The sequence below is a fragment of the Vicia villosa genome, linkage group LG5 (genome assembly GCF_029867415.1).
Source record: "Vicia villosa cultivar HV-30 ecotype Madison, WI linkage group LG5, Vvil1.0, whole genome shotgun sequence".
Taxonomy (NCBI): Eukaryota; Viridiplantae; Streptophyta; class Magnoliopsida; order Fabales; family Fabaceae; genus Vicia; species Vicia villosa.
Window position 1 is genome coordinate 154,719,403 of NC_081184.1, and position 17,313 is coordinate 154,736,715.

At 33.6% G+C, this 17,313-nt stretch overlaps 1 pseudogene; it reads right to left on the reverse strand.

Annotated features, from left to right (window-relative positions):
• Nucleotides 1-12,513: 12,513 nt before the first annotated feature.
• Nucleotides 12,514-13,416, reverse strand: LOC131605783 (uncharacterized; annotated as a pseudogene).
• Between the last annotated feature and the right edge of the window lie 3,897 nt (nt 13,417-17,313).

Here is a 17,313-nt window from a genome sequence, read left to right on the forward strand (position 1 = left end):
CAACAAGATTTTGTATATTTAACTCAATTTAAAATGTCCAAATTTATTTTGAAACTCTATTTTATCATTTTATCTCAAATCTAAATTTAACTTCCATAAATTTTTGGTTATTAGATAACTTTAATTTTTATTTAGTTCTGATTTGAGTAAAAAATTAAAAAGTCCATTTCCAATTTTGAAACTTTTCCCCTCTCACCATATAATCTAAAAGTTTACCACATTGATTGATTATCGTTTATATTAGCGGGATATCCGTGCGTCCGCACACGTACTGATTTGATACACGCACTTTTTTAGCAGATATAAATTATTGGTTATAAAAATATTTGTATCATCAATATACTTCATTTCAATTCTAAAAATAATTGTATCAATAATAGACTTTTTCTAATTTATTAAAATATTTGTATCAACAATACACTTTTCTCTTTTATAAAATATTTGTGTCAACAATACTTTTTTCCCATTTATAATAATAATTATATCAACAATATATTGTTTTCCATTTATAAAAATGATTGTGTAAAATTAAATACAATATATTTTGTAAAGATAAAAATATTATATGAAAAGTTAATGATGAACTAATGTTTTATAAAATTAAATACTATTATTCATGTAATTTTATCTCTATTTACATAATTTGTAGAGAAACTTTTGCTATGTTGGAAATCCAAACATGCATTGGAACCCCAATACATAACACATTTCTATTCTAAGTGATAATGTTTGCTTGCTGCTTTTATCCCTCTTTTTTCTCCCTCACGTATTGCTATAATCAATACCCACTCACACACATCTTTTTATTAATAATGAAACTCTCACACATGCATCAATGTATAATATTATAGATTACTTACATTCTATTGTGCATATTTGACCGGGTTCGGTTACCGATGGTCGATGGATAGCTTTTTTGTTGTAATTTTTTAGAGTAGTGCTATTTAGTACGAAGTAATTTGAAGAAGAAATGAAAAAATGAGTACGTGTCACTATTTTAGTGGTAAATTTTAAATTAATTTTAAATTTAACTTCCTTTTTAATAGGGATCATGGGGTTGTGATGATAATGGATGGTTGGGATCTATTCTTGCATTTCTTGTTTTTCCACTTTCTTACTAATAAGCATTTTCCAATTTTTTATACTCTATTAATCAATTTATAATTGTCACATTTTCTTCTTGTATTTAAATTAATAGTACACTTTCACATATTTATAGTAATGATACACATTTATATTGTTACTATTTTAATTGTATAAATTTTAATTTGTTATATACATTATATTGTAAACAAATTAAACTAATTGAAAAATGACACACATTTTTAATCATATATAAGATAAATAAAAAATGTGAGCTAAATTAAGTTATTAAAAGCGAGGAAAGTTTAAAAAAAATGAAAAGAAAATAAAAGATATCAAAGATCGAGAGCATGCAATATATATATATATATATATATAAAGAGAGGGATGAGAGATATATTTACTCCAAGAGTCAGGGTCGCCCCAACACATATTGAGACTCTAGGCAAAATTAAAAATAATTTATAAATATTATTCATAAATGTTTACTTTTAGTTTTAATATTTGGATTTTTTTAAATATAAAATCACTTATTATTTGCTAATACTTAATTTAATTTTTAAATCAATAATAAAATTATTTAATCTAATATTTATTGAAATATTATTAATTATAAATAATTATTCATTTTAATTTATAATTTTAACTTTCAATAAACATAACAGCTATATAAATTATTAGCATTATTATCTTATAAAAGTTACATATATTTAGAAGAAAATAGAATAAATTATATTTATATAATAAATATAATTTTTGTATATTTTTCATTAATATTTTTTTAAATATTTACAATAGACTCCTAAAAAGAAAGAAATGATATAAAAAATAATATACGAAACATGGACAAATAACTTGACCAATGATAAATTAATACTAAGAAATGAGATGGTGTTTTTCATTGAATAATAAAGCCACGTAATATTATACCACTTTTAAACATATTTATTTTCAATTTATGGAAAAGGAACATAAAGCATCACATAAATATTAATACTATTAAGGGTTAAATAAGTTTTTGGTCCCTATAAATATCTCAATTTTGGTTTTTAGTCCCTATATAAAAAAAGTTGACTTTTAGTCCCTATAAAATATTTTTTGCACTCACTTTTAGTCCCTGTAGAGGGACTAAAAATGAGTACAAAAGTAATTTTATAGAGACTAAAAGTCGACTATTTTTTTAGAGGGACTAAAAGTATTTTTTGATAATTTTATAGGGACTAGAAACATATTTAACCCTACTATTAATGCTACAAAATATGGAAAAGGAACATAGAGCATCAGAGAAGTACTGATGCTGCTAATACTATAGGGTATAGGTAGTAAAAAAAATTAGAGGCCCTAGGCCATTGCCTAGCTTATCTGCCCTTTGGATCGGGTCTCCCAAGAGTAAGTGTAGAAGACTTACTCCAAATCTTAACCATTGATTTTCATTAATCTAACAGTTTTAATTGATCATTTAATTTAATTATTTTTGGAAATATTTTTTTATATAAAAAATTAATTAAATGCGCTAGATTAATGATAATCAATTGTTAAGATTTGGAGTAAGTCTTCAACACTTACACAAGTGAGAGCATTTTATAACGAGAGATAAGAAGAACAAATATCAATCATTGAATTCTTCAAAAGAGAGAATGTTAATACATTAGCATGGCTATAAAAAGATAAAGAGGTGGGAGAATTGAGTTTTGAATTCAAAATAAGTTGGTAAAAGAGAAAAAAGTATTGAAGTGACCTATGAGGAAAAGTTGATGTACTATGGTAACAAAAGATGAAAATAGTGTACTATCATGTCACATTGCATGTTAGTTACAAAAGTGTACGAAATTGATAACAAAGTACAATATATTATTTGTTTAAGACCAGGCGTGTAGCAACTACAGTATTATTTAACTTGACCGTGATATACTTATATTCTTTCCTACAAAATAATCTTAATAGTTGAATTTGAAAAATAATAAATTAAAGATATTCAAAAAGTCAAATAATATTTAATCATTTATTAGATACACATATGTCATTTATTATTTTTCTAACTATGAACAGATTATAAAGGAAATGAGATATCATTGATAGCATTGATTATTACATACACAAACGGTATATTCTTCTTTCCATTATATATTTTTTGTAAATATATAATGTATCTATCTTTTTCCATGATATACTTTTTATATCCTCATTTTATAAATACAATTTTTCCTTTTATAATTTTAATTTTCTAACAATCTATTTTTTTATAATAATAATAATAATAGCCTGTTTAATGTATCTTTTATTAGTTGATAAATAACTAAATAAAATTTAATTTAAATAATATGAACTATTATTTTGTACAAAAGAATACTAAAATATTAATATTTTTTAAAAAACATTAAGAATTATAAAATAAAAATATAACTTTATTGATCATGCCTGAAAATCAAATTTGTCAATTAACAAAAGTAGAGTTAAAGATAATCAATTGTTAGTTGATTCAGTGGTGATTGACGCTGAACTTGATAGGCAAGACCACGGTTCGATCCCCGCAACTTGGTAGAAGGAGTCGATTGTCCCTCACCAAAAAAAAAGTAGAGTTAAAGATGGTGTATAGTTGGAGATGAACAGAGAAAAAAGAAAGTAAAAGTAAGAAAACAATGTATGCCATCAAACTGTAAACTACACAGAAGGTCTACACAGCTAAGTTTTTTTTGGATACTTTTTACAGCTTAGTTTTGCTATTCAAAATAAAAGAAAAGTTATTCTCTTCCTTCTCACTCACGTTCCTCACTTCTTTCTCCATCTCTCTTTCTCCTTCTTTAGACAATGGGTCTAAATATTTTATCTTCATTGCCTTCAAGTAAAATTCAATCCCTTAAAGTTCATGCACCTGCAAAACAATGAATCTAACTACATTAATTAATTAAGTTGACATATTATTATAAAGAATTTTTGAAGTTGTTAAAATATTCCAGAGATGATAACTAAAGATTGAAGTTGTGCATAATGATTCAAAGACAATAGCTAAAGTAAAGCAAATATGAAAGATTGAAAACACACAAAAAATGAAGAAAAAAATGTTGAGGAGAAAAATAAGTAGAAGAAAGAAGAAAGGGAATGATGAAAGAGAAAATGGAGCGAGATTAAAAAAGAAAGAGAAGAAAAGTTATAGTGTTGTGAAGAGAGATGGAAGGGTGGAGAGATAAAGTGTATTTTATGAGAAGCAGAGATAAATGGCAGACAAAAACTTTTTTAAAAAGACTTTATTGGGAAACTGCATTTTGTAAACTTTTGGTTTCAAATGTATTTTTCTCTTTGAATGAAATCACTAAAGAAACAATTTCATTGGATAAAACGAAAAACATGTAGTTGAGATAGGACAATGCCATAATTTAGTCCCAAAAAGTAATATTTGGACACAAATTAACCTTGTTTTTCAATAGGTGGCTTTTTTTGAGCAAAGGGCAAAGTTGACTTAACCAGGTACATTTGTTTTCTTATATTATATATATATATATATATATATATATATATATATATATATATATATATATATATATATATATATAGATATATTGTTGTTAAATCAATTTTTTGGCCTATGATTTGGTTTCCTATTCATTATAATTTAATTTAACCTTTGTCCTAATTAATCTTTTTGCATAGTTTTATTTTGAAATCAAAACCTGTTGTGTTAAACCTATGAAAAAATTTTACTAAAAAAAATATAGTATTCATTTTATTTTAGTAATGGAGACATTTAGTAACTTGAACTTATTTGGATTGAGAGAATAATTGTATAGTGTTAGACATTAGAATAATATAATGATACTTATATTAAATATTAGTAGAATGTTACATATAAAATTATACACAACATTAGAGTGAGATGTATTATGTATAGAAAATTAAGCATACGTGTTAATCTATATGCTTAATTAGGTTTTATTAGAATCCTGGATCCGATTGGATCGTTATGTACTTCACTATTTTTTTGGTTAATGAGAATTAATGCTTTGATTCCAAAAAAAAAAAAGAAGTAATAATAGAATGCTGATTTATGATTAGTGAGTTTTAAAATTGAAATTTCACAAATTTTGCTATGAAATTGTAACAAACAAATATACTTTGAAGAATATGAACTTGTGAAACTTGATCATTTAATTAGAAGGATTATGTTTTCAGTTTGGCAATTGAAAACAAAAAGCACTTTATGATCGTATTGGTAATCTACTATTAGCGATTTTAAAATCATTTTAATTTGGATTGTCAAATATGTTTGACCTACAGGTTGATTTTTGGAGTGAAATTTTAAATGAGTTGTATTGGGATAAGAATCTTAAGTATAGTGTATTTATTTAAGGATGAGTTTGGGAAAGAGATTCAGTTTTGAACTCATATTTAGAGTGTTGTGAATACAATGCCACGAACAAAGTATAAAATAAGGGATGAATAAAGGACAAGGAAGAAGAGGAACACAAGATTGGTTACAACAGCTATTCTTTTACTTTCTCTTAAAACAAGATTACAAGTTTACAAGAATAACAAATAACCTCTCTCACCCCAAATTAAGATTTGCAGCTTAGCAATGATGAGAGACTAGTATGCTATTTATTATAAAACCTAACATACTAACTAATGGGCTTTTTCAGCAAGGCCCATTACACAAGCCAACTTAATAAACAAGCTAACTTAACAAATTAGGGTTTAAACACTAAAACCTATTTTAACATGCTAACAACCCTAGCATCTTCGACATCTGCATGCTAGACCCATCTTCGATTACAGCATGCACACTTCGACACCAGCATGTGAACAACCTTCGACTTCATGCTTAACTCTGTCGAACTGTCGAACCAAGAAGCTACCTTTCGACCATACTAGAGTTCGATCCAATATCTCACAAATCTCCACCTTGGACCTAACTCTACAACGTCAAGGGAACAAACTAGCTTTCTTCATGCAGCTTTATCAACTGCATACAGTGGAAAAACTTGCGACTCGGCAATGTCTTGGTGATCATATCAGCAGCATTATCTTCAGTCGAAACCTTCAGCACTTGGACTTCTCCATGCTCGATTACTCCTCTGACGAAATGCAGCCTCACATCAACGTGCTTAGTTCGCTCATGATAGGCTGAATTCTTCGACAAGTGTATTGCACTTTGACTATCACATTTAACAGTGATACCTCGACCTTGAAGTTTCAGCTCCTTCGCAAAACCTTCAAGCCACAATGCTTCTTTCACAGCTTCAGTTAATGCAATATACTCCGCTTCAGTGGTTGATAGAGCAACAACCTTTTGAAGTGTTGCTTTCCAACTAATTGTTGTGCCAAACATAGTGAAAACATATCCAGAAATAGATTTTCTGGAATCCATACAACCTGCATAATCAGAGTCGACATATCCTCTAATTACTGCTTTACCATCTTCACCCAAGGCTCCAACATAAATTAGGACTCTTTTCAGAGACCCATTTATGTACCTTAAAATCCACTTTAATGCTTTCCAGTGAGCCTTTCCAGGATTCGCCATGTACCTGCTTACAAGACTTACTGCGTATGCTATGTCGGGTCTAGTACAGACCATATCATACATCAAAGAACCAACTATATTAGCATATGGGATGCTATTCATATAGGCTCTTTCGACATCAGTACTGAGACACTGATCAATACTCAGCTTGAATTGAGGGTTTGTTGGAGTCACAACTGGCTTCGAATTCGACATACCAAACTTTTCGAGAATCTTCCGTAGATATGCCTCTTGAGATAAGCATAACTTAGACTTCTTTCTATCTCTTCGAATGCCAATTCCAAGAATTCTGGAAGCAGCTCCCAGATCCTTCATATCGAACTCCTTATTGAGTTCAGCCTTCTGTAACACCCTGGATTTCCGCTTACCCCGCAGGGATTCCGGCCTACCAAGCATGTCACCGGCTTAATCAATAATCCCCCCTAGGTCCGCTTATCGGCTGCCCAGGAAATATTGTTTTTGCCTCCCGCAGGAATCGAACCATGTACCTAGGGGTTAAGTACATATTCATAGCAATTCCTGCTACCACTTGACCACATGGTCAATTGGTAGCAGGAATTGCTATGAATACGTACTTAACCCCTAGGTACATGGTTCGATTCCTGCGGGAGGCAAAAACAATATTTCCTGGGCAGCCGATAAGCGGACCTAGGGGGGATTATTGATTAAGCCGGTAACATGCTCGGTTGGCCGACACGGTTGATGCGTGCAGCGGATATCAGGGTGTTACATCTTCAACATTGTTGCTTGCTATGAGAATATCGTCCACATAAAGCAACAAAATAACAAATGAATTACCAGGTAGAAATCTGAAGTAAACGCAGTGGTCGAACTGACTTCTAATGAAACTTATGCGTGCCATGAACTTGTCGAATCTCCTATTCCACTGTCGAGGAGATTGTTTCAGCCCATACAAAGATCTCTTTAACTTGCACACATAACCTTCCTTCCCCTTTTCGACATACCCTTCAGGTTGCCTCATCAGGATCGTTTCATCTAGATCACCATACAAGAACGCAGTCTTCACATCCATCTGTTCCAGTTCAAGATCGAACTGTGCTACCATGGCAAGTAACATTCGAATGGACCTATGCTTCACAGCAGGAGAAAACGCATCATTGAAGTCGACACCTTCTTTCTGAGTGAAACCCCTTGAAACTAACCCTGCCTTGTATCTTGTCGACGTCACTCCTTCAATTCCTTCCTTAACTTTGAAAATCCATTTACAACTGACTAACCTTGCCCCAACAGGTTTCTTTATCAGTTCCCAAGTATGATTATCATGAAGAGATTTCATCTCATCATCCATGGCCTTCAGCCATTCAGTCTTATTTCGACTCCTCATAACTTCCTTGTAGGATCTAGGTTCTTCGTTTAGAACCTCACTTGCAGAGATTAAGGCATAAGCTATAAGATCTGCATACCCAAGCCTCTGAGGTGCCTTTATGACTCTTCTTGACCTATCTCTTGACAATAGGTAGTCATCGTCAGTTTCCTCAACTTCCTCAACATCTTCTGCTTCTTCTTCGTCTTCATCAGGGATATGCAATTCAGCATCAACATGCTCCACCTCAATAGGAATCTCTACCTGTTCCAGCTCTTCGTCAGATGTTTCTGTAGTTCGACCAACATCATCAGTTTTCTTAAAAGCCATTTCAGCTTCATTGAAAACTACATCTCGACTGGTGATACACCTCCTGTGACCTGGCTCTAGGCACCATAGCCTATAAGCTTTGACTCCTTCTGGGTATCCCATGAACATGCATTTCAGAGCTCTAGGTTCGACCTTGTCTTGACTAATATGAGCATAGGCTACACAGCCAAATACACTCAGTTTGTCGAGATCTGGTGGATGTCCCGACCAAACTTCTTCAGGTGTCTTCATATCTAACGCTGTCGAAGGACATCTGTTTATCAGATATGTTGCTGTCGAAACAGCCTCAGCCCAGAACACCTTCGTTAACCCCGCACTAGTCAACATGCATCTGACTCTCTCCAAAATAGTTCGATTAAACCTTTCAGCCAAATCATTTTGCTGTGGAGTACCTGCAGTAGTTCTATGCCTTGCAATACCAGAGGCAGCACAAAAATTGTCAAATGCCTCATTGCAAATTTCCAGGCCATTGTCGTTTCTCAACCTCTTGACCTTTCTGCCAGTCTGATTTTCAACCAGAGTCTTCCAACTTTTGAAATTCTCAAAAGTTTCATCCTTAGTCTTCTGGATGAATACCCATAATATTCTGGAATAATCATCTACTATGGATAGAAAATACCTTGCTCCTGAATGTGATGGACACCTTGCAGGCCCCCAAAGATCAACATGGATGTAATCAAGGGATCCATGTGTTCTTTGTTTGCCTTTGTTGAACTTCACTTTGCAAGATTTTCCAAGTACACAGGGTTCACAAAACTTCAGCTTTTCGACTTTATCTCCACCAAGCAGATTTTGTTTTCCTAATTCGACCAGACCCCTTTCACTGACATGGCCCAATCTCATGTGCCAGATTTATGTTTTCGACAAAGGTTTCGTGGATGCAACATTTGTCGAACCACTTACAACTTCAGCCTCAAGGGTATACAAGCCTTGTTTCTTCACGCCTCTCAAGACATCCTTCGAACCCTTCATGACTCTTAGGATACTTTTCTCTCCTTGGAAAACATATCCTTTCTTGTCAAATTCACCAAGGGAAAGCATATTTCTCTTCAAATCAGGAACATACCTGACTTCAGTCAACAACCTTATTGACTCATCATGGAGCTTGAATCTCACAGATCCAACACTTGCAATCTTGCAAACCTTGTTGTTTCCCAGCAATACTGATACACCATCTTGATCACATAATTCCTCGAACAAGTCTTTGTTTGGAGTCGTGTGCCAAGTGCAACCTGAATCCATAATCCACTCCTTCTTAGAGTCACTGCTTAAAACCACAAGAACATCAGATGATTCGAAATCATCTTGAACAATGGCAGCGTTGCCATTATCCTTACCTCCATGATATTTCAGGCGTTCAGGGCACACCTTTCTTGTGTGACCCTCCTTCTTACAATGGTAGCATCGAATGCCAGATGCTTCGCCACTGTAAGACTTCGACTGGCTTTTGCCTTTCTTCTTGTTGAACTTACCATCCTTTCGTAAGAGTTTTCCTTTAACGGCCAAACCTTCGCCAACAGTCGAATGTTTATGCTCCTTTCGTTCATTCAAGTCCTTAGAGTACAAGGCTGATTGAACTTCTTCAAACGTCAGGGACTCCCTTCCATACAAGAGAGTTTCTTTGAAGTGAGCATGTGATCGAGGCAAAGAACACAATAGTAACAGCGCTTGATATTCATCATCGATCTTCGCATCAATATTTTCAAGATCAAGAATCAGCTTGTTGAACATATCCAACTGCTCAGCCAATACTTTATCTTCAATCATCTTGAATGAATACAAAGCTTGCTTCAGGTAAAGTCGATTTACCAGCGATTTGGTCATATACAAACTTTCAAGTTTCACCCATAACCCTGATGCCGCCGTCTCCTTTGATACCTGCCGGAGAACCTTATCACCAAGGCTCAACAAAATTGCGCTGTGTGCTTTCTCGATCATATTCGTCTTCTCCGCTGCCGTCAATTCTGCATTCATGGCTGCCTCTCCTTTCAACGCTTCCAAACAACCCTGCTGAACCAGTAGGGCTTTCATCTTCAAGCGCCACAGACCGAGATCATTCACTCTGGTGAACTTTTCAATCTCATACTTTGTTGAAGGCATCTTCTCCATGCTCACCGCACCAATTTGTTGTGAATTCAATGCCACGAACAAAGTATAAAACAAGGGATGAATAAAGGACAAGGAAGAAGAGGAACACAAGATTGGTTATAACTGCCATTCTTTTACTTTCTCTTAAAACAAGATTACAAGTTTACAAGAATAACAAATAACCTCTCTCACCCCAAATTAGGATTTGCAGCTTAGCAATGATGAGAGACTAGTATGCTATTTATAATAAAACCTAACATACTAACTAATGGGCTTTTTCAGCAAGGCCCATTACACAAGCCAACTTAATAAACAAGCTAACTTAACAAATTAGGGTTTAAACACTGAAACCTAATTTAACATGCTAACAACCCTAGCATCTTCGACATCTGCATGCTAGACCCATCTTCGACTACAGCATGCACACTTCGACACCAGCATGTAAACAACCTTCGACTTCATGCTTAACTCTGTCGAACTGTCGAACCAAGAAGCTACCTTTCGACCATACTAGAGTTCGATCCAATATCTCACATAGAGGATGTAAGTTATAATTCTGGCTACACTGTTCAATTTTATATTAAAATGAATTGCAAGTTTGTGCCATCATTTAAATTCGTTGCACTTCTCCTACAAGGTACATACTTCACGCTCCTTCAATTGAATTGAATGTTGCCCTATTAAATTGAATTGAATTTGAATGCAGTGTGAAATTGGTGGAACAAGAACTTTGGTAGCGAGAAGAGAAAAGTTTGATTACCATGTTGCCAGTACGTGATGTTGCTACTGAAAGATCGTTGTTGCTGCAAGATTTTCCTTCAATATGCTCACACTGATTTCACTGTTCTACACACTTTTTTTGTTGTTGAAGCGATTTTGTTTGTTCTATTGCTGAAGAATGGATCCAAAAGTGTGTGATGAACTAGTGAAAAAAGCTTCGACTTTCAAGCGTGAGAAGATTCTTCAAAAAGTTGATGAATCAATTGTGTGTCCCACTTCGGAGAAAAAGACCAAACTATTATCCAACAAATTCAAGGATCCAATAGCCCAGCTTCCATAAAAGTAAGAACCATAATTAAAGAAACAATTTGATTTTTGAAATTATGTTTTTTTTTATGTTTCAAAGAAAAAAAATGTAAGTTTTGTATTTTTTTTTAGGGTTAATAGTCATTTCCCCTATCTTATAGGGTCCTTTTGAAAACCCCCCGTAAAAAAACTTGCATGGATTCCCCTAACATTTGTAAAATATCTCTCTTTAAACCTTTGGCAGGTCAACTAAAAATGATGATGTGGCAGTGTTTTTTATATTTTTTTCATTGTTTTTTATTTCCACCTGTGTTAACTGATTTGTGAATGGGCAATATTACCCTTAGCTGAGAAACAAAACCTAAAGGTACAAGGTTGCCACTGTTTTCATCTCTTCTTTAAATCCTTAATTCCTTTGCTCCTTCCATCTTCACCTTCTCACATGTGTTATCGTCTTCCTTCTATCGCAATTTCAATCAAGATCAATGAAAACCTCAGATTGTTCAAACTCAAGTGCATCTTCCACTAGTGCAGAAAGTACTTTTTACATCGGGCAAAAAGTACTTTTTACATCGGGCCTGGGCCCGATGTAAAGCCAGGCGATGTAATTAGTCAGAGACATTTTACATCGGGCCAAAGCCCGATGTGAAAAATTAACATACCACATCGGTTGAATTCAGACATCTGATGTGAAAAATAATGCAATTTTTTAATAAAAAATATATACGCCATATTTTACATCGGTTTTCCTACCCGTCCGATGTAATAGACAGTTTTTACACCGGTTTTTCACTTTGCCCGATGTAATAGATAAGTTTTTACATCGGTTTTCTATTTTGCCTGATGTAATATGTTTTTTTGCTTTTAAGCATATAATAGCTAATTTTGGTACCTAATTTTTTATATTTTTTCAACATCACACATACCACATTTAAGTCACTATTTTCATATTTTTCTATAACACAGACCCAAATGAATTAACCCCAAACTGCGATAATAATATCCCACTACAAAAATTTTCAAGTAATTAATATTTAATAATTACCAACCATTACATAGAAAAATGGTGCCTAACAAGTACCAAAAACATTATCCAACTCTAATTTCCCTTTATTAACTTTCAACCATAACCTAACAAAACAAACTAATACACTTTCATTTCATAATAAAAAAATTCATTGCCATTTTTGTAATTAGGAGGGTTGATCCCATCAAAAGGATTCAAAGTATCAAAGCTTATAATTCTTTAAAGTCTGTTAAGCACTCTTATATCATTTCCCACGTCTGCATTGGTAAAACCCTGCAAAAAGAAACAAATAACACATATCACACACAAGCATAATACAAAATAGAGAGTTGCTCCAAACCTTCATTATCAAGAAATTATCAAAGAAACATACCACTTTCCTAAAAGGCGAGCTTTGCAAAATCCCATTGAGAACAAGGTCCGGTTTCAATAGATTTACGGCAATCTCCCATGAACAAAACTTTTGAACACAAAATAGTATGTCATATGATAATCTCTTGGTTTTAAATGAATAAGACAAATACCAATATGTATAATAAAGGGTGGACAAATTCAATGAAAAATTACCTGCGAAAGTAATCAAAGTCAAAGTCATAGCCAATTGCCTAGCAAGAAGAAACAAAATGACAAATTCATTAAGCATCCTATTTGCTTACAAAAGTGTTTTTCATAGCCTACAATTGATTGAAATGTTGATAAAACAAAATTGTACCATAAGACCAGCCATTGTTGTCCCATAAGTCTTGTATAATGAAGAGCACAACTCAGGAACTTTAGCAGCATCCATTCCAAGCATTTGAAGCATATACACTACGCATTACACTACTTTCAAATAAATAAATAAATAAATTCATACTTGAACAACAATTTATCAAATAATTATAATTATGCCACTCAATCCCTCAAACGTGGAAAGCCAATGTGGTAAAGTCATTCAGTACCTTCAATATTTTTTGCAGTATGCGCTGAGATTCCAGAACTAAAAGGGTAAAGTGTGTCATCAATATCACCAAAAGCAAATTGAATTTATTTTTGAAAACACATCATACATAAGCACGTGACAGAAAAATTATTGAGGAGTTATAATAATAAAAGACTTACCCTGCCATGACCACAAATATGCAATGAGAATCAAGAAAAAGCAATACTGATAACGTAAACCCCTGAAGATCTTCACATTTTTGTCTTGATCAATAATATGGAAACCTTTCATGAGCTGCCATCGTGTGCTCAAATTCTTCAACTAAACCAAAATATGATAGCATACAGTGAATACCATTGTATCACACTGAACTACCGCACCAACCGATACTAAAATCAGATACCTATGTCAGTAGTAATTATTAGATATTACTGCACACCTTATTTTGGAGCTACTTTGGACACTGACAGTAGAATGAATATTATTATTAAGTGAAAAACTAGACACTGACAGTAGAATGAATATTATTATTAAGTGAAAAACTAGCCATCAGTGTCAAATAGTTCCAAAGCTTCCTTGATCTCCTGTCTCTTCTGTGTTGTCAAGTGATGTTGTGCTTTTGGTTTATTATTGTTGAACCTCCTGGAATCTCATCTACGTATAACTGATTGAAAACGAAATGGCACATCAAAAGAGAGTGAAAGATTGTTTCTTATAGAGAATATCTTAGAAAATCAAGTGAATCATATGGTAGAAGAGAGGATCGTACCATTTTCGTCTGAGAAAGGCACCACGGTTGGCAACAAAATTAAATCTACAAGAACATAGCACCTTATCAATGACAATTCGAATAAGAATAATAAACGGGTTAACAATGATAGTAACAAAATCAAAGATGGTTTGATAAGAATCGAAAATGAAAGGAGAAAGAAAAATGGGAAGGTTACCACGCAAGAAGCTGCGAAATGGAAGATTGACGCAAGAAGCTGCGAAATGGAAGATTGACGCAAGAAGCTGCGGAATGGAAGATTGACGGAGATACCGTAAGTTCTAAAACCAGAACCTGTAGTGGGATTATCAAGAGTACTGGTGGCCGTACCAGAAGTTCCAAAACCAGAAGTTCCAAAACCAGAACCTGCAGTGGGATTATTAAGAGAAACGGTGGCCGTACCGGTGGAGGATTCGGCGGGTGGATGCTTCACGGGTGGAGGCTTCGGCGGGTGGAGGCTTTCCAGGTTCGGCGGAGACTTTTGTGAAGAAAGAAGAATAACATATTATGTTTTGTTGGAAAGGGGGCTAGGGTTTTAGTGGAAAAGGAGACTTTTTCCATCGGTTTATAAATGGGCCGATATAACAGCCCATACTTTTTCCATTGGTTTATATATGGGCCAATATAACAGCCCATGAAACAAACCTTTTCCCATCGGTTTCCTAACTGACTGATGTAAAAGCCCACGCAGCATACCTTTTTCCATCGGTTGCGTATTGCACCGATGTAAAAGCCCTTATAACACAATTTCGTTTTAATTACAAATCTGCCACCGTGCTATTTTTTCCATCAGTGGAATTAAATGTCTGATGTAAAATCACTAAATCAAGTTTTTTTTCACATCAATTTGTTATAAAATTTGATGTAAAATCCTTTGACAAATATTTTTCACATCAGTTATCTTGATACCTGATGTAAAATCTTATAATCAAATGTCTTATTTTTAGTAGTGTTCAAATGGCATAAGAACTCCAAAATATGGTTATAATCTTTCCATGAAGTTGTTTGTTTCAAAATCGGCTACAAATTTTGGCAAGTACTCGAAGTGTAAGTTTTTGGGTAGAGAAGATGATTGTCACTTATTCCATTGGCATAATAATTTTTTTGGTGAAAGAGAAACATACACATATGGAAAAGTCCTAGATCTGATGAAGAAAATGGACAAAGATTTTGCGACACAGATGGAGAAGTCCTAGATCAGATGAAGAAAATGGACAGAGATTTTGCGACACATATGGAGAAGTCCTAGATCAGATAAAGAAAATGGACAAAGATTTTGCGACACAGATGGAAGAATTGAAGAATAAGGTTGAAGGCTTAAGGAGAAAGATGAATTTTGTGATAGTTATAATTATTGCTACCTGGTTTTTATTTCGTATAGGTTCATGTATCAGATATTAGGTTTATGTTATGTTTTGAATTAATGAAAGATCAATTGTAATGTATTGTTGTTGAATCAATGAAAGACGTTGTTGACTTAGTAAAATTGATCATTTATGGTGTGTAATGTGATGTTGTTATAAAATTGGTGCATAATGTATTGTTGTTGAGTAAATACAAAATTGACATAAAATTGTGATACTAGGTTTATGTTATGTTTTGAATTAATAATAATCAGTTGTAATGTATTGTTGTTGAATCAAGAAAGATGATGTTGACTTAGTAAGATTTATCATTTATGTTGTGTAATGTGATGTTGTCATAAAATTGGTGCATAATTATACCTTTCAAAATGCATAATAGGATATTGAAGGCAAATGCCTATTGTTATTACAAGAAAATGCATATTGTCATTTCAACCAACAAAGATGGGTACCTAATCGTGGCTTACAAAATGAGTTTCAAAATGACACATAATGTGCATAACAAACTTGTTCCAAACAGGACATTTAAAAAATATCAATTATTATTATTTTTACACAATTAATTAATTTAATAATCAATTTAAATTAATTATCTGAAATTCCCTTATTTCGAAATTAATTAACAAAAATTAAAATATACGGTGGGCTTTTGACCCGTGTCACTTTAACACATTTCCAACCCACAAATATACATCTTAAAGAGTAGTTGTAAACTATATTAACATCAATATTATTTAATTATTAAAAATAAAACCTAATAATTTTAATCAAGTTCTACTAGTCTCTAATTACTCTCCACACTTCCACCTCTAGGTCACACACCCAAGGAAAATACCCCTAAAAAACCCAAGAAGAAAGTTAGGAAGGCTGAAAAATCAAGCAAGGAGAAAATTGGAGGCGTGCCTGTAAAGGACACTGCTAAGAGAAGTGAAAATAAGGATGTGCAAGTCATTAATGATACTAGTTCAGAAGCAGAAGATGGTGAGACTATAAGGAAATTAACTAAAGAAAGCTTCTAAGGATAAGAAAGAGTTATTGGAGGAAGTGGAAAACAAAAAGCAGGTTATGAACAAAGTTGTCGAGGAAGTGGTGGAACAAATTATGAAAAATTTGGTGAAGAAGAAAAGGAAGTTGAGAAAGCTGATGAGAAAGAGGTTTACAGTGATGAAGAGATGCATGAAAATGATGGCAAGTCTGAGGACAGCTATGAGGAGGAGAATAAAACTGAAAAAAAGATAACAATGAGGATGAGGCTGAAGTGGACATGGATGGTAGGGAGAATGATAAGAAAAATGTTGAAGTGGAAGAAGAAGTTGAAAAGGAATAAGGTGAAAAAGAGAAGGCAGACTCGTCAGACAACTCACACAAATTGAAGCAGTCTCACAAATCTAAGGAAGAGGTGAATGGTGAAGTTACCCTAGTGGTCACTCCTAAAAAGAATAAGAATGCGGAGGTAAGCACTCCACTCCCAGCAAAGAAGGTTCAGAAGAAGGTATCCCTTGCCAAATCGAAGGCCAAGTCTCCAATAAAGCCTAGGCCCAAGTCCCCTCTATAGAAAGTCTCGATCAAGTCATCCCAGGTGCAAACACCTTTCGACAAAAGTTGTGTATGTGGAACCTAAAACTGCTAAAAAGTCAACCCTATCAGAGCCTGCCTAAAAGGAGGCTAGAAAGAAAATAAAAGAGGACCCCATGAGAATGTCTAGCCACTTAGCGAAAGGCAACCGTTGGTGCATCTCATCTTGATAACTGATAGTGAGAACACTCTCCTTACTCTTAATCTAGGGGAGTGGTGGCTTGTTTCGTGACCCTGATCATCCATTTCAATCATATCATATCATCTGTTAGTTTTTTGTGTCACGT